Below are 21,169 nucleotides of genomic sequence, written 5' to 3'. Positions count from 1 at the left end.
TTTCATGAATGATTTCTCCATAGCATGTGATGCTATTTGGTAGCATTTAACCCACATGAGAACTTTTTCAAAATTGAAAGCAGTCATCTCAAACCCTACCACTGCTTTATCAACTAAGTTTAGGTACGATTCTAAATCCTTTATTGTCTTTTCAACAATGTTCACAGCATCTTCACCAGGATTAGATTCCATCTCAAGAAACCACTTTCTTAGCTCATCCATAAGAAGCAGCTCCTCATCCATTCACGTTTTATCATGAGCTTGTAGCAATTCACACACATATTCAAGCTCTACTTCTAATTCTAGTTCTCTTGCTATTTCGACCACATCTGCATTTCCTTCCTCCACTGACGTCTTGAAACTCTCAAAATCATCTATGAGGATTGAAATCAACATCTTCTAAACTCCTGTTATTTTTGACATTTTAACCTCCCCCCATGAGTCACAAATGTTCTTAGTGGCATCTAGAACGGTGAATCCTTTTCAGCAGGTTTTTGACTCATTTTGTCCTGATCCATCAGAGGAATCACAATCTTTAGAAGTTGTAGCCTTACAAAATGTATTTCTTTAATAATAAGACTTGAAAGTCAATATTTCTTCTTGATTCATGAGCTGCAAAATGGAAATTATATTAGCAGGTGTGAAAACAACATTAATCTGCTTATATACCTCCATTAAAACTTTTGGATGACCAGGTACATTGTCAATGAACAGTAAGATTTGAAAGGAATATAGTTTTCTGAGCAGTAGTTCTCAGTGGGTTTAAAATACTGAATAAACCATGTTGTAAAGAGATGTACTGTCACCCAGGCTTTGTTGTTCCTTTTGTGGAGCACAGGCAGAGTAGATTCAGCATAATTCTTAAGGGCCCTAAGATGTTTGCAATGGTGAATAAGCATTGGCTTCAACTTAAAGTCACCAGTTGCGTTAGTCACAGACAAAAGAGTTTGCTTGTCCTTTACTTCTCGTCTCTAGCTATGAAAGTCCTAGATGGGATCTTCATCCAGTATAAGAATGTTTTAACCACGTAGAAAATGTATTATTTAATGTATCCACCTTCATCAATGATCTTAGCTAGATCTTCTGGATGACTTGCTCCAGCTTCTATATCAGCACTTCCTGCTTCACCTCACACTTTATTTTATTTATTTATTTTTTTGAGACGGAGTCTCACTCTGTCACCAGGCTGGAGTGCAGTGGTGTGATCTCAGCTCACTGAAACCTCCTACTCCCTGGTTCAAGCGATTCTCCTGCCTTGGCCTCCCGAGTAGCTGGTATTACAGGTATGCACCACCACACCCAGCTAATTTTTGTATTTTTAGTAGAGACAGGGCTTCACCATGTTGGCCAGGATGGTGTTGCTCTCCTGATCTCGTGATCCACCTGCTTTGGTCTCCCAAAGTGCTGGAATCACAGGTGTGAGCCACTGTGCCCGGCCTTCACCTGACACTTTTATGTTATAGGGATGGTTTCTTTCCTCAAACATCACACACTAACCTCTGCTAACTTCCAACTTTTCTCCTGCAGCTTCCTCACCTCTCAGCCTTCAGAGAATTGAAAAGAGTTAAGGCCTTGCTCAGGATTAGGCTTTGGTTTGAGGGAATGCTGCGGCTGATTTGATCATCTATTCAGACCACTAAAACTTTCTCCATGTCAGCAATAAGGCTGTCTTACTTTCTTATCATTCATGTGTTCAGTGGAGTAGCACCTTTAGTTTCCTTCAGGAACTTTTCCTTTGCATTCACAACTTTACTGTTTGGCACAAGAAACCTAGCTTTCAGCCTGTCTCAGCTTTTGACATGCCTTCCTCACTTAGCTTAATCATTTCTAGGTTTGATTTAAAGAGAGAGATGTGCTACTTTCTCTTGAACACTTAGAGGCAAAGAAAGTACTTTATTGCAGGATTATTCATTGGCCTAATTTAAATATTGCTGTGTTTCAGGAAATAGGATGTTTGGAGGAGAAGGATACAGATGGGTAAAGGGCCAGTCAGTGGAACAGTCAGAATACGCACTTATCAATTAAGTTTGGCATCTTATATGGGCACAGTTCGTGGTGCCTCCCCCCACCAAAAAAAAATCACAATAGTAACATCAAAGGTCACTGATCAGAGATCACCAAAACAGACAAAGTAATAATTTAAAAAAAGTAAAGAAACTGGGAAAATTACCAAAACATGAGACAGAGACACAAAGTGATCACACACTGTTGGAAAAACAGCACCCATAAACTTGCTCAATGCAGAGTTGTCAAGGTGAAAGTTGATCCTACAAATTGGGTTATTCTTGTCTTACCCAACAAAAACAAAGTCAAAAAGCCAGGGAAAAACACACTAGGGACACAAAGCATTGCTCCAACAATGTAATTCTCTGCAAGCCTGGCTGCTGTAACCTGAACCCAGTTTTACCTACAGCTTCAAGATAATTTGCTGCAACTCCAGGACTAATTTTCTCACTGAAGCCACTCACCAGCTGAAGCTTGCCAGCTTCCCAGAACCTTACTAGTATCAACCAACTTTCTCAAAGAGCAATACATAACATTTTTCATTGTTACAAAACCTCCAACTTTCTTTGTTCTTTGAACATACCAAAGACTATCTAATCTGCATAAATGTCCCAAATTGCAAGTCTTTCTTTCCAAATGAAATGCTACATTTAGAGATTCATCTCTACATTTTTATTTTGACTTCAACACCACAAATCTTCAATTTGTAAAACATACAATATCTGTGAAGTACAAAAAAAAAGTGAAGCACAAGAAAACAAGAAAACAAGGAAAAGCATGGGGCAAAAAGCCAAAACTAACCTAAGTCTGAACTCTGGCTGTGTGGTGATTTCTCTGGCTTTTGGCAATTTAATTCAGAGTGAATGGCCTTCACATGCTCTTTGCTAGAGAAACGGTCACTGGGAGGCTTTAATGATAACGCAAACAGAATAGACAGTAGTCCCCTAAAGATGTCCTCACCCTACTCCCCAGGACCTGTGAATATGCTAGATTACATGGCAAAGGGTAATTAAGGTTGGCAATCAGCTAACATTAAAACAGCATGCTTATCCTGGATTATGTAATCACATAAACCCAACGTAATTACAAGTATCTTTGAGAATGGAAGAAAGGATAAGAGAAAGAGATGTGATGATGAAGGTGAGGGCAGAGTGATATGGTATGAGATGAACTCAGCCCCACATTGCTGACTTTGAAGATGGAGGAAGGGTCCGGGAGCCAAGGAATGTGGGCAGCCCCTAGAAACTAGAGATGGCAGAAAGGGAATTCTCCCCAAGAGACTCCAGAAAGGAATGCGTCGCTGTCAACACCTTGATTTTAGTCCAGTGAAGCCCATTTTGAACTTCTGACATTCAAAACTGCACAATATTATGTTTGTTTTAAACTGCTAAATTTGTGGTCATTTCTTACAGCAGCCATTGGGAACTAATGCAGTCTACTATAGCCTGGCCCCACAACAGACACTCAGAAAATATGGGTTCCCTTTACTTGGTATTTTAACATGTAAATATAATTTGGGAAAACCAATGAAGAGGAGTTACAAAGAAAGGAATAGGAGAGCAAATTTGAAGGCGAGGTGGGGAAGGAAGGGAGAATAAGGGAAGGTCATGGCTTTGGAATGCTTTGACAAGGCTGTCAGAATCAGGATGTGGCAATGACTGTCCTAAGTGCTCCTCTCCTCAGCATAAATAAGCATTGTCTCTCATTTTTTATTTTATTTTGTTTTATTTTATTTTTTGCTATTGTTTTAGTAATTGCCTCTTTCAAGTTATGGGACATTTTGATCTGCCATTATGACAGCATCATCGGGTTCATTTTAAAATTGATTTTCTTAGTGAAAATTTAACATTTCTATTATCTGCCAGGCTCTGGCCTAGATACTAGAGTTGGAAAAATGAATAAAACCCTTAAAAAACTTATTATCTAGAAGGAAAGACAGACACATGGACATATAATAAACTACAACCTATGTGTCTATACATTGGGAATCAGTTAGAAAGTAGTTCAGAGTAAAGATTCCCAAGCTAGACTAACTGGGTCCAAATCTCAATTTTTCCAGTTAGTTTCTATGCGACCCTGAGCAAGTTACTTAACTTCTCTTTGCCTTAGTTTCCTCATTTGCAAAACACAACTAATATTGTGTCTACTCCCATTGGTTGTAGGAGTCAATGAGTCAACACAAATCAAATGTTTCAGGACAGAAACTGGCTCACAGTAGGTGTTACGTGCTAGTTATTATTTATATTGATATCTGATATATATTTATTATATAATAAGTATACATTAATATTATAGTTATATTAATATAGAGGGTATGTATAAAGTATTGTGGAAATAAGGAAGAAGAAACAACACGCTGTTTGGATGAAAATAAGGACTGGGACCATGTCACAGACAAGGACATATTAGAAAGATGATTGAAACTTTTCACGTGACAACCTCTAAGAACAAAGGTTCCATGCAGAAGTTTGGTCAATGCAAACACCATAGCATGCCAGTTCAAGAAACAGGGAGCCATTTGGCAGAAATAAACTCTGGGTTGTTTTCCAGATTATTTGAAGGTGTTTTGTCTCAAAATAGGACTGATGCATACCCTCCTTCAGTTTGGATAAAACAGAGCCAAGAACAATTCACTCAATGAAATCACAATTTTTGTCTAAATGGAATTAACTCTTTACTATTAAGATTCCAAGATTAAGCCACTGGGCTCACTTGGAAAACTTAAAAGGAAAAATACAGTTTTGTAAGAATTTAAGTTACTGCACTGGGAATGCCTGGCTTGCTGGCCGGCCCTTAGGAGAAACCAGAGGATGTGCCTGCTCAGGGTTGGCGGTATTTGCGTCTATTTATGAATTTTTTGTAATTAAATTAGTGATGTCGAATGCCAAATAATACCTGCTTCCCTAAGTCAAACAAAGGAGCCCCTATATGAGGTACTCTTGGGTGGGCCTTAGTAGCCTCAGGGAGTTCAAATGAGAAAATAATGAACGCCTACCATGTGCCAGGCACTGGGAACCTTGTCAGGTCTACACCAAGAAACCATGAATCCACAGAGACAAAAGATGGGAAAGTTAGTAAATGAATAGGTCTGGAATCTGAGGGTTCAGCCCAATAGAGGATGCTGCTGTTGGCTGCGGCCAATACCTCGGCCAACCTCTGATCTCAGTTGCTGCTGCGATCAGTTTCCAAAGAAGTCAGGCTTGCCCCTTAGAGTGCCCTCAGTCTCTTTGCATTCTGCTTTGGCTCTTTCTCCTTCTCCTACACTGCAGGAGCTTGGCTAATTCGAGGAAAAGCAGAGATGGGAAAGGAGGGGGAGTTAATGCTCCTGCGGACACCCCTCAGTGCATTGGAAATGACAGCTGCCTGAATGCTCCCACCTGCCTTCTTGCAGGCAGACACGTCTGAGAGTCATTCCCTGTGCCTCTCGAGGTCCCTGTGGATTGGCCCCTGGCTGTCTACAGCAGTGAGCTCAAGGATTCCTTAATACATTGGTTCTCTCTCCTTTCCTGCCTTCTCATCCTTCCTTACTCCTGCTTCCTGGATCACCTCCCAAAGAAAACTACCTGTACCTGGTTCTCATCTCAGGCTCTGATTTCAGGAAAACATGCCCCCGTGTATCAATTTCATACTGCTGCTATAACAAAGTTCTAAAATCTGAGGGGCTTAAAAATACTTTATTGGCTGGGTGGGGTGGCTCACGCCTCTAATCCTAGCACTTTGGGAGGCTGAGGCAGGCAGATCACAAGGTCAGGAGATCGAGACCATTCTGGCTAACACGGTGAAATTCCATCTCTACTAAAAATACAAAAAAAAAAAAAAAAAAAAAAATTAGCAGGGCATGGTGGCGAGTGCCTGTAGTCCTAGCTACTCAGGAGGCTGAGGCAGGAGAATGGCGTGAACCCGGGAGACGGAGCTTACAGTGAGCTGAGATAGCGCCACTGCACTCCAGCCTGGGTGACAGAGCAAGACTCCACCTCAAAAAAAAAAAAAAAAAAAAACAAACGTTATTACCTTATAGTTCTTTTTTTTTTTCCCCCACCTGAGACGGAGTCTTGCTCTGTCACCCAGGCTGGAGTGCAGTGGTGCTATCTCGGCTCACTGTAAGCTCCGTCTCCCGGGTTCATGCCATTCTCCTGCCTCAGCCTCCTGAGTAGCTAGGACTACAGGCGCCCGCCACCACGCCCAGCTATTTTTTTGTATTTTTAGTAGAGACGGGGTTTCACCGTGTTAGCCAGGATGGTCTTCATCTCCTGACCTTGTGATCCGCCTGCCTCGGCCTCCCAAAGTTTTATTACCTTACAGTTCTAAAGTCTGAAGCCACAGGGCTGAAATCCTTCAGGATAATCTGTTTTCTCCAGCTAGGTCATCTACATTCTTCAGTTCACAGCCTCCTTCTTCTTTCAAGCCAGCAGCATGGGGTCTTCTCATCTGTTTTTCTCTGTCTCTCTTCCTTCATCACATTGTCTTCTGTTTCGAACTCTGGCTCCTCCTACTTCCCTTCTATAAGCTTGTGATTGCATCATGCTCATCTGGGTCATACAGGTAACCTTCACACATTCTGAAAATTAGGATGTGGACTTATTACGGGACCATTACTCAGCCTACCACAGCCCATGAGAAGCTTATAAGAGGGAAGGGAAAGTTCTATAAGTACAGCTGTAGTCCAAAATATCCACAAGGGAGTCATTCCATGATCACCCATATGCCTGGCAATATTTACCTGTGAAATCAGGAAAGCCTAAATGAAGACCTCACTGATGGTGAATAGCCACATAGCCAGGCCTGGTGTTGTGTCAATTTAACAATTAGACTATGAACTTTTGTTGCCTAGAAATAATTATCAGATCCTACCCGGCCTTGCTGTGAAGTGGAACATTTTATTCCAACAGTGCAGCTCTCAACACTTTCTTCTCTGCCAGACATTAGACAAGATGTCAGATTTGTCATCACATGGAAAGGTTTTTATTAATTATCTTTCAGAAGCAAAGTCCTTTTTGTAATTTACTTTTTCACACCAGAAAAATCATTCTATTGAACTAAAATGTCTATCTTGTTAAGCTGTTTTTTTTTTCTGCTAAAGGTTCTCACTCTGAAAAGTTCTAGAAGAAAAGAAACAAATCAAGCACAAATTGGTGTGGAAAGCAAGGAGCTGATTATGTTAAGCAGAATGCCACATATCTTCCCCTGGGTCGGAGTATATGAATACACGTCTTTTCTTTAAAATCTAACTGCCTAGTAAACAGTTAAGATGTTTCCCCAAATGTTCATACAAACATTTGACCATCCTGAATTAAAAGGAAGTTGAACAATTGCTCATTGAATGCCAACTGGACGTATTATGAAGGACTCATGCATTGATGCAAGTAACATCTACTGAGTGCCTACTGTGTGTCAGTGCCAAGACAATATATGCAAATTGTCAATATACACAGAAAGGCAAGGTCCCTATCTTCAAGAAACACAGAACATTATAGGAAAGACTGACATGCCAATACCTTCTTTGAAAACACAACTTAAAAAGTTTAAGGGTGGAGTTAGTAATCTAACACAAGGATGCCCAGCCCCCAGGTCACGGATGGGTATCCATCTGCAGCCTTTTAGGAACAAGACCACACAGCAAGAGGTGAGTGGCGGGCCCATGAGTGGAGCTTCATCTGTATTTATAGCTGTTCCCCAGCACTTGCATTACCACCTGAGCTCCAACTCTGTTAGACCAGCAATAACATTAGAGTCTCATGGGAGTACGAACCGTATCGTGAACCACACATGTAATGGATCTAGGTAGCATGCTCCTTCAGAAAATCTAATGCCTGATGATCTGTGACTGTCTCCCATCACCCTAGATGAGACTGTCTAGTTGCAGGAAAACAAGCTCCGGGCTCCCACTGATTTTACACTCTGATGAGTTGTATAACTATTTCATTATATATTATAGGGTAATAATAATAGAAATAAAGTGTACAATAAATGTAATGTGCTTGAATCATCCCCAAATCCTCCCCTCCCCCATGTCCCTGGTACATGGGAAAATTGTCTTCCATGAAACCAGTCCCTAGTGCCAAAAAGTTGGGGACTTCTGACCTCATAGAAACAGCAAAATAGAGATTAGAATTAACTGAGTCCTCATGGAAGGATGAATAAGGTCACTGGAGAAAGCACTGTTCTAGACAACTCCCATTTAGCTGATTTTTGCCTGTGCACTCTTATATTTTAAACAAATAAAGAGTGGTGCAGTGTGAAGAACTACAAATGAGGACAGGCCTTGAACTCCCAAGGACTTGAAATTCAAGGACTACCATCATTTGTAGTCCTTGAACTGTCTCTTCGGTGCAGCTACTGGTTACTACTCAGAAGGACTCACATGTCTCAAGACTGAGCTACCCTGATGATTAAAAAATTCCTTGTCTTTGATAACTACTTTTTAAAAGGCAAGAATTTTTGAGAAGACAGGAATTAAAAAGTAATTTAATTTAATATGCAAGTTTTCTTCTGTTTCATATTTGTAGAATAGCATGCAAGATAATAATATAATGTCTAGACCGGGCATGGTGGCTCACACCTGTAATCCCTGCACTTTGGGAGGCCAAGGCGAGTGGATCACCTGAGGTCAGGAAAATCACTTAAACTCGGGAGGTGTAGGTTGCAGTGAGCTGAGACCACCCCACTGTACCCCGGCCAACATGATGAAACCCCGTCTCTACTAAAAATACAAAAAATTAGCTGGACATAGTGGTGCGCACCTGTGATCTCAGCTACTTAGGAGGCTGAGGCAGGAAAATTGCTTGAACCCAGGAGGTGGAGGTTGCAGTGAGCTGAAATCGCGCCACTGCACTCCAACCTGGGCAACAAAAGCAAAACTCCATCACAAAAAAAAAAAAAAACCAAATATATATGTGTGTGTGTGTGTGTGTGTGTGTGTGTATATACATATATGTGTATATATATGTGTGTGTATATATATGTGTATATATATATAAGTAGAATGCAAGGCAGGCTCAGATTTCAAGGGAGAAATACAGGGAAGGAGGGAATTCTTCTGGCAGTGAGGGGTACCCAAGGGCATCCTAGTGAGTGTTTAATGACCAGCTCTCCAAGAAATAAATGACTTGATTTGTGAGTTTTGACAATGTGCAGGGCATAAATGCTCCCATCACAGCTAATTTCAAGCTACTAATGTGAAATCACTGAATACGGAGTTGTGAACAGCTGTGTACAACTGTCTTTCATGGGTTAAGCAGCTCCAGCACAGTAGATATTCCAGTTCCTATTTCTAGATCATTTGAATTAAGAACGTTTCTGAATTTTTGTAGGACCTTCATGAACATAAACCATCATACCACTGTACCACAAAGCACAGCTTTGCTCTTTCCCAGAGTGAAATTTTGTAATAACGGAGAGGGTTACACTATGTATGAGTTAAAACAGCCTGGAAAACCCTTCCAGTAATGGAACAAAATGGGCCACCACAATTTTGGTTTTATAGTAAGAGAAAATGCAATGAATCCTTAACCATGGCTATGTGTTATTTAAATATTGCTTTTGATGTTTTATCTGGAGTCCTAGCTCAAATGATCAGAGATAATCCTGCCTCCTGACATAATTAGGGAGCTGCTGCTTTGCTAAGCTAGAAGATAATCAATTTGAGCTTGAAAGTTTGTCTATAGTGCCATAGTACTGATCAGAACACAGACGTTTCAGCCACACTACTATCTCCCATGTTAGTTAAACACCAGCCACAGGCTTTGTTCCAAGGGCAAGCAAGAACTAACAGAGAAGCTGCAAAAAATCATGGCCGGCAGGTCCCATATGGTCACTGTATCTGCTAGATGGCCTTTAGCTTGTAGAGGCTGCCATTCAAATATCAAGGATTTTCATGGAGCGTCTGGATTTGGGACAGCTTTGAGCTTGGAGTCAAACAGGGCAACACTCCGTGGATGGTAAGGATGACCTCCTGATGTACAGGCCTCATTTCTAGATGCCCATAGGCCATGCATCCCATGTGTCCCCAGCAAGTACCATTTGCCTTCTGTCATCACAGTTGTACTGCTGCTTACCTTATCATCAACTAAAAGTGATTTTTGGTTTGTAATTATGTCTTCATATAGACTTTTCTTATACCCAAGCCTCCTCACTCATTGACACTAACTTTCTGACCTTGCCAAGCACCTGAGTTTCCACCCTTCATCTACTAATACTCATAGGAAAACAGTCTTCCTTGAACAGTTGCAGAGAAGTCATTTGTGTTACAATGAAACTGTCACCACCATTAAAATGTCTCCAATATCTCCTTAAAGCAGCTTCCATATTTACTGTCGTCTAGATCCTGGGAACCTGACTCAGCCTGCTCCATTACGCAAGTTTTTTTCCTTTTTTTTTTTTTTTTTTGAGATGGATTCTCACTCCGTCACCCAGGCTGCAGTGCAGTGGGGTGGTCTCAGCTCACTGCAACCTCCGCCTCCCGAGTTTAAGCAATTCTCCTGCCTCAGCCTCCCAAGTACCTGGGGTTACAGGCACGTGCCACCATACCTGGCTATTTTTTTCGTGTTTTTAGTAAAGACAAGGTTTCACCATGTTGGTCAGGCTGGTCTCAAACTCCTGACCTCAAATGATCTGCCCACCTTGGCTTCCCAAAGTGCTGGGATTACAGGTGTGAGCCACTGCACCCGGCCAAGTTATTTTTTTTTTCCTTTTCATAGCATCAGGCCTTCCCTCTTTAGCCTACTTGTTTGAAGACACAGACATTTTAGGGCGATAAAGGTGGCTTCATGTTGGTCTCCTCAGACTAAGGACATCGCCCCCTTTGGCTTCACCACAGTATCAAAACATCACCCTCTTCTCTAACCTCCTAAACCTGCTTACCACTAAAAGCAACCAAACTGGTGTATCTGAATACAGATTCAGTCATAAGCCCTCCTATTATCATTATAGCGTTAACTTTCAGTGTGGGGAAGGTGGTCTCTTCTTCTCATCAAGCAAACCTTTGTCAGGTTTTGAACTAAAAAGGAAAAAATCATCTGAGCTGAAATAGTTTGAAGGAACATAACTTTTTCTTCTCATGTCTGTTTGAGTCCAGAAGTTCAATTACCTGAAATTTCATGAGTCAGTCCTTTGGATATTTTCAACCCAAGCTGGATTAATGTAATATTTCAAAGTGTCTGCTAATCCTACCGCTCTTTCAAAGTAAGTCTGATTTTTCTTATGGAAAAATAGCGTACCTCTCCTATACTAGAATTTGGAAGAGAAGGGATCATCTTCAAAAATTATGCAGTGTAAAATATGATAACGTGAAGAGCCTCTACAGTAGGCTGGGGGACTACACTAGAGTCTCCTTGGCTTGTCAAACATCAGCTACAGACTTTGTTCCAAAGGCAAATAAGCTCTAGCAGAGAAGTGCATATGGTGATGGCCACAGACCCCATCTGGCCACTATATTTATTCACTGGCCAGCAAAGCCGTTATCCAAGATGGGTGTACTGAGGGCCAGAATGAAGGTAACTGGAGCAGGGCCAAGGGATGAGATAGGGCTGGGTTCGAGTTAGGGAGATTAATCGTCCTAATTTACTGGGACTGTCTAGCTTTCAGTTTTAGAGGTCCCATATCCCAGGAAACCCTGCACTGCCAGGTATCTTAATCCCAGCAGGAAATTGATGGCACACTCAAATTGAGCTATGTGAGAAGAGATGGATGCAGGAACCAGCAAAAGTACAGTCAGAGTCAAGGAGAAGGGGCCCACAGCATAAAGCAACATGCCAGTAATAATGGGGCACCTTTCCCACATCTAAGCCTAGAGGGCCAGGGGAGGAAACAATTTCCAGACCCAAAAGAAATGGCCACATGGAGGGGGCTCCCTGAGAAGAACTGTAACCCCCAATGGAAAGACACAGCAGCCTGCAGAGATTTATTCTCCTCTCTCCCTCTGAGTTCTTGTCCCAGTCCTCCATTGGCTAAGCCATTGATTGGCAACTCAAAGCCCATGGGCCACATCTTAGCCTATTGTCAGTTTTTGTAAATAAAGTTTTATTGGAACACGACCATGCTCATTGGTTTACCTATTGTGTATGTCTGCTTTCATGCTACAATGGCAGAGTAGAGCAGTGTAGCTGCCCAGAGACTGGATGGCCTGCAAAGTCTGAAATATTTATTATCTAGCCCTTTGAGAAAGTTTGCAGACTTGTGGGCTGAACCCACTGGAAGCCAGAGGGCAGGGACCTTTATATAAGGCCAGAGCAAGGTGAAGTCAGCTAAAGAATGAGCAGCCTGGAGGGGCCAGTGAAGTGACCCATCACACTTGTCACCTATGACATCAATCACAGAACGAGAGAAGTACTGGGACAACCTAAGCCAAAAAGGTGAAAACAGAGGTCCCTACAATGACGTTGAGTATAAACAAAACCATCAACTTCTTAAGCAGCCCTCTGTGAACCAGGTTTTTTTTTGAATTAGGCTCATGCAGAGAAGGCACAGTTGTGGAAAGATGAGATTTGGAAAGCCCAGAAGCACTGAGCTGATATTACTATTACTTTGGTGAATTTCTCTGTAGTTTAATATTTTCTAAAAACTTTTTTCAGCATTTAAAGACAATACTTTAAGTCAATAAACAGGAAGGATGATGTGGGGGCTTCATTTGTTCTTTGGGACACAGAACAATAAATATAGTAATTCCCAATATCCATGAGGCAAACATTGAACACCTACCACCTGTCCATTCCTATAGTAGACACTGACGATAACACAGAAAATAGGACGGGCATGTTCTTCTGCCAGAAAAATATATCCTCCTTCTAGTGGAGATACCCATGAACAAGAATAAAAGAAGGACAAAGGATAACTTTAGAATGATAATTCCACTAGAGAAATTAGAACTCAGTGATGGGAACAGGCAAGCATCTGTAATGAAAAGGGTGAGGACTTGGTCATGGAGAACTCAGGGGAAGAACTTTCAAAACAGAAGCAGCTGCTAGCACCAAGGTAGGGCTTTGGGGCCTGGATATGTGGGGTGATGGGAGGAATATCAGGTTGGTTAATGGGTAGTACTGGGGATGAAGCCAGAGAGTTAGTGGGGGCCTTATGACCTCTAGTCCTGGGCAGAAAAGAGTTACAAAGCAGATTGCCGACTGCAATGTTGGAAGGGCCTGCTTGAAAGGTTGGCCCTTGGCTGGCATCTGTGAACTTGGGTTTGGAGAATATTCCCACCCCCATAACTGGTAAGAGTGGCTCCAAGTGCCTAATGTTTGTATGAACTATTCGGTTTATGCTGAACTCTTGCTTTTCTTCCGGGAGTCACGAATGTTGCTATGTATCAGGCGGAGGCTGCCTATGTGACCAGCTCGATGAGCTTCCAGTAAAAACTCGGGCACTGAGTCTCCAGTGAGCTTCCCTGGTAGAAACCATTTCACACACGGTGTCACCATATGTTGCTTGGGGGAGTTAAGCACATCCTCTGTGACCGCATTGGGAGGGGATTGTGGAAATCTTGTAAGTTATTTCCTCCAGACTTCACTCATAGGCCTTTGCCCTTTGCTGATTTCGCTTTCTATATTTTCACTGTAATAAATCTTAACCATGAGTCCTCCTAGGGGATCAAGGAACCTGGGGGTGGCCTTGGGGACCTCTAGGACCTCCTAGGACTAGGGGATCAAAGAACCTGGGGGTGGTCTTGGGGACCTCTGACATAAATGGTGGATCTGAATTTCATTCATTTGCTCTGTGCCAGAAACCAGGGGGGAGCACTTTACATGGACTTTTCCCTGTAATCCTCACCACAAGCCTCTGAGGTAGGCAAGCTCTCACCATCCTCACTACCACTATTTTACAGATAAAGTAATTAAGATTAAGATAGTTTCAGCTTCTCAAGGGAGGTCACCCCGCTGAGCCTGAGGGAAAATCCACGTGGCCTAACTGCCACTTCCCACCATTCACCCTCTGGGCTCACCCACAGTGCCCAAGCTGCCTGCAGAAAATACGGGGATGTTTTTGCATATTTGTTTGACTTCCACCTCGATGGGCTGCCCATTTTAAGACTTTAATCTATTTTATCATGAGATGCTCCAGCAAAGCTCATTCAAGCTCCACCTCTTAATCTTGATAGTGAATTTGAGCCTTTGTTATAAGAAAGACTATTAAGATTTGGCAATAAGATTCTTCAAGGGTGATAAATATCCCTTTAAAGGGACTGCATATTCACTGACTGAATAACTCTGCCCTAAAAATGAAAGTCACACTTGGAGAATGGAAAGGTGGGTTATGAAAATGCAGATTAGAATGACTATGGGCAGAATTGAATTTGCCTCATCTTGCCGTGAAGAAGCATGAGTTGGGGTAGAGCCTTTCTAAGCTGAGCCCAGGTGTCCCACAGAATGCAGGAACTCGGCATCAGCGGGCTCATCATCATGGGCTGTGATGTCTGCTGTTTGAAGGCAGCAGTAAAAAATGCCAAGATGCTGTCATTTCCATTATCCCAGAACTTATCTGTGTTCTTCTGAAGATGAAAATCTCCGTAGGTCTAACATCCTTTCTCATCAAATATTCCTCAAAGTGGGATACATACACCTACTTTGGCATATCATGTAATTTTAGGCGGTATAATGAGATGAACATTGTTAATGTTAATAATTATGTCTTGGCCAGGCACAGTGGCTCATGTCTGTAATCTTAGCACTTTGGGAGGCCAAGGCGGGTGGATCACCTGTGGTCGGGAGTTCAAGACCAGCCTGCTCAACAAGGCAAAACCCAGTCTCTACTAGAAATGCAAAAAAATAACTGGGAGTGGTGGCGGGCACCTGTCATCCCAGCTGCTTGGGAAGCTAAGGCAGGAGAATTGCTTGAACCCAGGAGGTGGAGGTTGCAGTGAGCCGAGATCGCGCCACTGCACTCCAGCCTGGGCACCACTGCACTCCAGTCTGGGCGACAAGAGTGAAACTCCATCTCAAAAAAAACAAAAACAAACTAACAAAATGCAAAATGAAGCATCTTTCACATGCAAAGTTCATACTCACACTTAGGGCCCTGAAAAGCCACATGGGAAGAATGCATTTCAAACATTCCACCAGATACACATGACACATGCTGTGAGTGAATCATGGCAAATTCTGACATGCGGGACCTGAGCGATGAGGCTTTGCTACGTGAGGAGGCTCAAGAGCCTGGAGCTGTTTTCTCCTGGGGGTGTTGGTAGCAGAGACTTCCTGGTGTGATCAAGACATATATTCATTTTATTGTCATAGACTGATGGAGCTGATGAGACTCTGGCCAAGAATTAAATGTCCTTGGTTTGCTGGAGGCAAGCATGCATATGGATTGATCATCACAGCAGGGCAGTTCTGGCTTCCTCCTGTGCGTGAGTTGAGATTAGCAAAACTAGGGAAACTTCTTTCTGGAGAACAGGAGCGAGGAGGCCACTGATCAGGCCTGTGGAAGGACAGAGCATTTCCTCATAAGCTGGGAGCATAGGACTGTATGCACCTACTGCCCCCGGCGTGTAAAATAACCAGCAGTGGAATTGGAAATGATTGAGCAAGGGTAAGGCCAGAAAGAGGAGCATTTTATCAAATTAAGGGCTACAGCAACTGAATTCACTTTCCCCAGGAAGCACATCTCAGGAAATTTGCTGGGTGGGTACAATATTTGCAGCTTGGAATATGGTCCCTCCAGTTAAAATTGGGGTAGCTCTGGAGTTTAAATCCCGGTGCTATGTGACCTTAAAAAGGAAGAAGAGACCAAGATTTATACAGAGCATTCCCTGTGAATGTCAGAAGGAGCATAAATTGGTTCCAGCTCTCTAGAGCTGCCACTGTCCAATGAAGCAGCCACCGGTCACATGTGCCTATTAAACCCCTGAAATGTAGTGAGTCCAAATTAAGAGGTGCTGTTAATGCAAAATGCACACTGGATTTTAAAGACGTGGTATGAAAAAAGAATGTAAAATATTTCATTTGCAATTTCTATATTACCTACACATTGCAGTGATACTACTTGAATATATTGGGTTAAAGAAAACACATTACAATTAACGTCACCTGTTTCTTTTTACTTTTTTTTTTTAGCAGAGCTATCAGAAAATTTAAAATTATACATGTGGCTTTGATGACTCCAGAGCATGCCTGAGCAAACTTTTTCTTAAAGAGCCAGTAGTAAATATGTTAGGTTTTGTGGGCCAAGAGGCAAAATTAAGGATTTTATGTAGCCATTATATAAGCATTTAAAATGCAACCACTTAAAAATGTAAAAACCATTTTAGCTTGCTAGTTGTCCACACACAAGTGGCAGGCCGGATTTGGCCCTCAGATCAGAGTTTGTAGACCCCTTTCCAGAGCATAATATTGTGCAAAATCTCCAATGAACATCTCCATGGACTCAGCAAGCTCACTTCTGTGGAGACAAGTATGTAAGCAGACAGACATTTATCAGGCAGACAAGGGGACTGACCACTGTGAAGAAACAGGCTCAGACCCAAAGCTGGTCAGCTGCTAAGAGGGAAAGTATAACTCGACCCACAGTGCCTGTGGGCTGTGGGTGGCTGCAAAGCTTATGTTCTTAATGACTATGCTTCACCAATGGAAGACACCTCTTTATTTTTTTTCTTTTCTTTTTTTTAGAGGGGGACTCTTTCTTACGGCTGTATGACTAAGTCAGATAAACCTGATCTCCTTCTTGGCCCTGAGTAGATGCTCTTTGAATAAATAGATAAAGGAAAGAAATGCCTGCATGTTCAGGGGCCTCCTCGTGGTGGTTTTGAAATCTCTCTCTTGCCTCTGTTTCAGTACAAATGACCAAGAATTGACTAGAGCTCAGCCATCTAATGCAGGCCCCTGCTTTTTATGCACAAGGCACTGACCTTTAAATTCATCTGAAAGATGCGTCAGCCTAACTAGTGAGAAGAAATGGATCTCCCAGGGTCCAGTAGTTTGCCTTCAGTGCATCAAGAGTTAATCCTCTCATGCTGAGGGTTATTAATATAAAAAATACAAAGCAATCATATCCTATCTTTTGAAAGCAGATGAGCTGGCTAGTGCTGAATTGAGAAAATTATTATTTATTAAAAATGAGATAGTCATGGGCCAGTGACTAACCTGATTGGGTTCAGAGACAATTCCCCACCCACAAGGTAAGTAATACATTTCTCGAGAAAGGTGTTTTGTTAAATGCAAAATGCCAGCAGCATTATTATTCATCTGCTCTGGGCTCACATGTCGATCTTTTCACATTATAATTGCATCAACCATGAAGAAACCCTCACCGTAGCCATACAACGTTTTCCCTCCCCAGTAGCTGCTGTACTGTGGACTTGCACAGAGCCAGGGCTTCCTTCAACCCCGGTTCTGGCTTAAGTGTCCCCTGAGAATTCCAGACAAGGATGCAGTAGACTGAAAACAGATTCCATGAAGTCACTAGGTTGACATTAGGCTATTCCCTGGACAGATGGAAGAACAGAGAGGGAGGGAAGGGAATCATTTTCCATCTTCATTAACTGCACAAGCAACAGAAAGCCCTGGAATGGTTAAGGGAGGTCCAGAAGGGAAGCATTTAGACCATGCTTTCCAAACTCAGCATTTGACAACATAGTGAATTCATGGGGATCAGAATCACACAGCAAGAGGCTGTTGGGTTCCTGGGTTGAGTTTAGACTGTGAAGTCAAGCAAACCTGGCTTTGAATCCCCATGCCACAATTTACTATCTATGCAACTTCCACAGAGGCACTTTCTTTTCCGTAAGAGCTGAAGTTGGATACCTCCATGAAAATGTCAGTGAGAATTATTTTGCAGGGTCATTGGAAGGATTAAAGAAGAAGCACATTAATGTCCTTAGCACACAGTAAGAAAGTGCTACATAATTATTCATGGTATGAACACATTTGAAATCAGAAAATGCTGAATATCTGAAACATTTGTTTTTTAGATGAATTAGACAAGGTTCTTGGGAGATGGGTCTGAGTCCACTGGTCTCTCACATTGGCTCTCCTTCTGTCTGCCATCTGGGAATGTTACCATAACACACTGACTCATTTCAGGGTAAAAAGGTATAACTGTAAGATGGGAATTTTGTGGCATATTTTTGCAGCTCACTCACATAACACACATTGCTAATCCATGGCTGCAGTTCTATGATGTAGGCTGGATCCAACATCAGAATCCTCCCAACGCAGCCTCTTCAGCATCTGCTGCCAAATAATGGAAGCTGTCATCTGAATCAAAATCTGCCTATGTTCCTTGGTGCAGTTAAATTCAGATACTATTTCAGCGGTTGTCACCCAGTAGATGCTCAAGAAGGTCATTATCTTTCTATCCATTTATATTTCAGAATATACAGTTATTTGTATGAGGCTGACGGATCCAGATGCAAAAGCTTACTGTAACATGGCAATGTTACTGAAACAATTTCATATTGTTGCTGTATTTTGTTTTGTTTCATTTTGTGGTGATAATAGTTGAAAAGAATGTTTAAGATTCATTTTTTTTTTTGCTGGGAATCTTGCACATGATTTATAAATCTAATTATAACTGTGGATAGTGACAGCCTGTAACTATGTTTAATAGACTGTATTTTCTTATTTTCATCCAGATTTTTACAACCATGTTGGTAGAGCAACACAGTAAGGAGGATGAGGAGGAAGGAGAGGAGGAGGAGAAAGAAGAGATGAAAAGTCACACCTAAGTCATAAGTACCTACTTGCTCTAAAACACTGAAAACTATGAAAAAGACAATGCATTAATTAGGGTTGAAAATCAAGCTTAGATATTGCAAAACTTATTTTCTAACTGGTTTCATGTTCATAATTAATGGCTAATATTCTGCCATTTATAAAGTATTAAAATAAACAGTGGTTTAATGAGATTTCACTAGGCCACTTGCAAGCACTCAATCAAATCTTATTTTCAATATGTGAAAAATGTCTACTTGACTCTTAATGCATTTAGGGTCAACAGTAACATCTTCATACATAAAATATTCCATTCTGCTTTTAAAGAAGAGGTAATTAAGGGTCACACAGAAGGTCGAGGTTTTGTGTAACTTCTATTCTAATTAATATATCATATGTGGGACTTTGCTTTGGCTTCCAAGTGTTGATCTTTTATAGCTACCACATTCCATGTGATAATGACTTTTATTCTTTCAAAAGGTCATCCTTGATATAATTTCACTGTTAACAGAGGGAACCTGTGAGCATGGGTTTACCTAGATATGGTTGCTTCCTGGAAAGTCACTCCACAAAGTCTTGGGTCTGTTTTGCCCTTAGATGTCATTTAAAAATCAAAGGGGCCAAGTCATTTGAACAAAAGGTGAGAAATTCCATTAGTCATTAGGAAGATTGACTTCACAATCCTGGCCCCATGGAACAATGTGGAGCAGCAGAAATATTTGTATCTGAGAATTTGTTTTCTTTCTTCCTCTTCTGTCTCATAAGTGAAATGACCTGGACATTATTGTTATTTTGTCGGGTATTGATTTGGTTGTTGGTTCTCTTTGGGTAGTGTGGTCCACAGCTGGGGTCCTCACCTCAGCCCCTTTATTATCAGGAAACCTTTGTGTCATTGTTGGAGTTGTTTCCTTTGATGCTTCTCATTACTTGAAAGATTTTGGTCTTCCAAGCAAACTGCATTTATTAAGCAATAGTTACGTCATTTCCCAGGATCTCCCAACCCCCAGCACTTTAAAAAAAATGAAAGATATATAATTATCAAATAGAAGCTTCTTAGATAATCAACCAAGCTGAATTGTTAGGATTCTGGCTGAAAGCAGAGAAGCTTGATACCGACCTAGCTAAGGATAAATGTATGGTTTCAGTCTGGGGTTTCTGAAATGCTAATGATTGGCAAATCACCATCACTGACTGCAAAGAAGCCCCTAGATTAATGCTTGTCAAATGCCACTGTGTATGAAAATCACCTGGAATCTTGTGAAAATGTAGATTCCTAGTCAACAGGTCTGGTGCAGGGCCTAGGTGCTGCATTTCTGACAAGTGCTCAGGTGATGCTGAAGCTGCTTGGTCCATGGACCACACATTGGGAAGCAGGGCTCTAGAGAATAAAGGAGAGCAAGCAGAGAAGGGGGCCATAGCTTCAGCTCAGTTTCAGCTCTGTGGAAGATCTGCTAAGCACCCTCTGTATACCAGGCCCATTATAACACAAGCTACACTTTTATATAAAATATAGTAATAGGACAGTTTTTCTTCCAATGACTTATTCTATATCTTGTCACATAAAAGTACTGCGCATTTCAGACAAGAGCCAGGCTATGCCCAGGTTGGGATTATTTTCATGTTCATGGTAATATGCATGTAAGACTATTTTTACTGGCCTTCCTTTATGCATAGAGCAAGGAATTGGTCTGTTTGACAAACATGTGTCAATACAGGTATAAAGTGCTAAAAGAAACAGACATTGTCCATGCCATCATGGCATGTCAAGCTGAGAAGACATTGAGCAGGTAAGAACACAAATTAATGTCATTATATATAAGATGAGTGTTAGGAAAGAAGAGAGCACATCCTTACATCTTCTAAGTGCTCCCACCCCTCACCATTTACAAGCAAACGACATTGTAGATCCTCTTTTTCCTTTCACTGTATCACTCCCCATTTGTTCAAGAAATGGTCATTGTGCCAGGCACTATACCCATTTCATAGTGCGACAACAACACTGTTCACTGCCTATGGGGACCATGATGAATCTCAGGACAGAAAAGATGCTAAACTCTGTAATCCCTACTCAAGAGTCAACACCAGGTATGTCATAACAGAGCCTAGCACAGTACCTCTCATAGTACTTGCATTCAAACATATATTTTTGAATGGATAAATGAATGGAGTTATCAATAAGTACCAAGTGTCCTCCCTATAGTGTGAATCAGAAAAGGTGCAAGATAGTGGCTTTTATTACAAGTTTCACATGCAGACAGAATGGGCTATGGATCCCAGCCCTGCCACCCACCATTCAGCTCTCAGAAACTTTGCTCCCTCATCTGGAGGAAAAAAAAGTAGTAACAATAACATTTTTTTGTAGGACTGCTGTAGGATTAAATGAGATATGTCTACGAAATGTTTACTCAGGAGCTTGGCAAATGAAGAAAGTTCAGCAAATAATAATGTTGGGTACTCTAAACATCATCTTTATTATTATTTTCCTAACAATTGTTATGGAAGTACCATCTGATATGGTCCTCAAAGGA

At 41.6% G+C, this 21,169-nt stretch overlaps 1 protein-coding gene across 3 annotated transcripts in view; it reads right to left on the bottom strand.

The window, feature by feature from the left end:
- CDH13 (cadherin 13) overlaps window positions 1-21,169 on the bottom strand; it is a 1,176,109-nt gene that overhangs the window by 951,094 nt on the left and 203,846 nt on the right. The gene's annotated exons all lie outside the window — the stretch shown is intronic.

Source organism: Pongo pygmaeus, chromosome 18 (genome assembly GCF_028885625.2).
Source record: "Pongo pygmaeus isolate AG05252 chromosome 18, NHGRI_mPonPyg2-v2.0_pri, whole genome shotgun sequence".
Lineage (NCBI taxonomy): Eukaryota > Metazoa > Chordata > Mammalia > Primates > Hominidae > Pongo > Pongo pygmaeus.
Note: the sequence above shows the minus strand (reverse complement) of the source record. Positions and strands in the feature narration are given on the sequence as shown.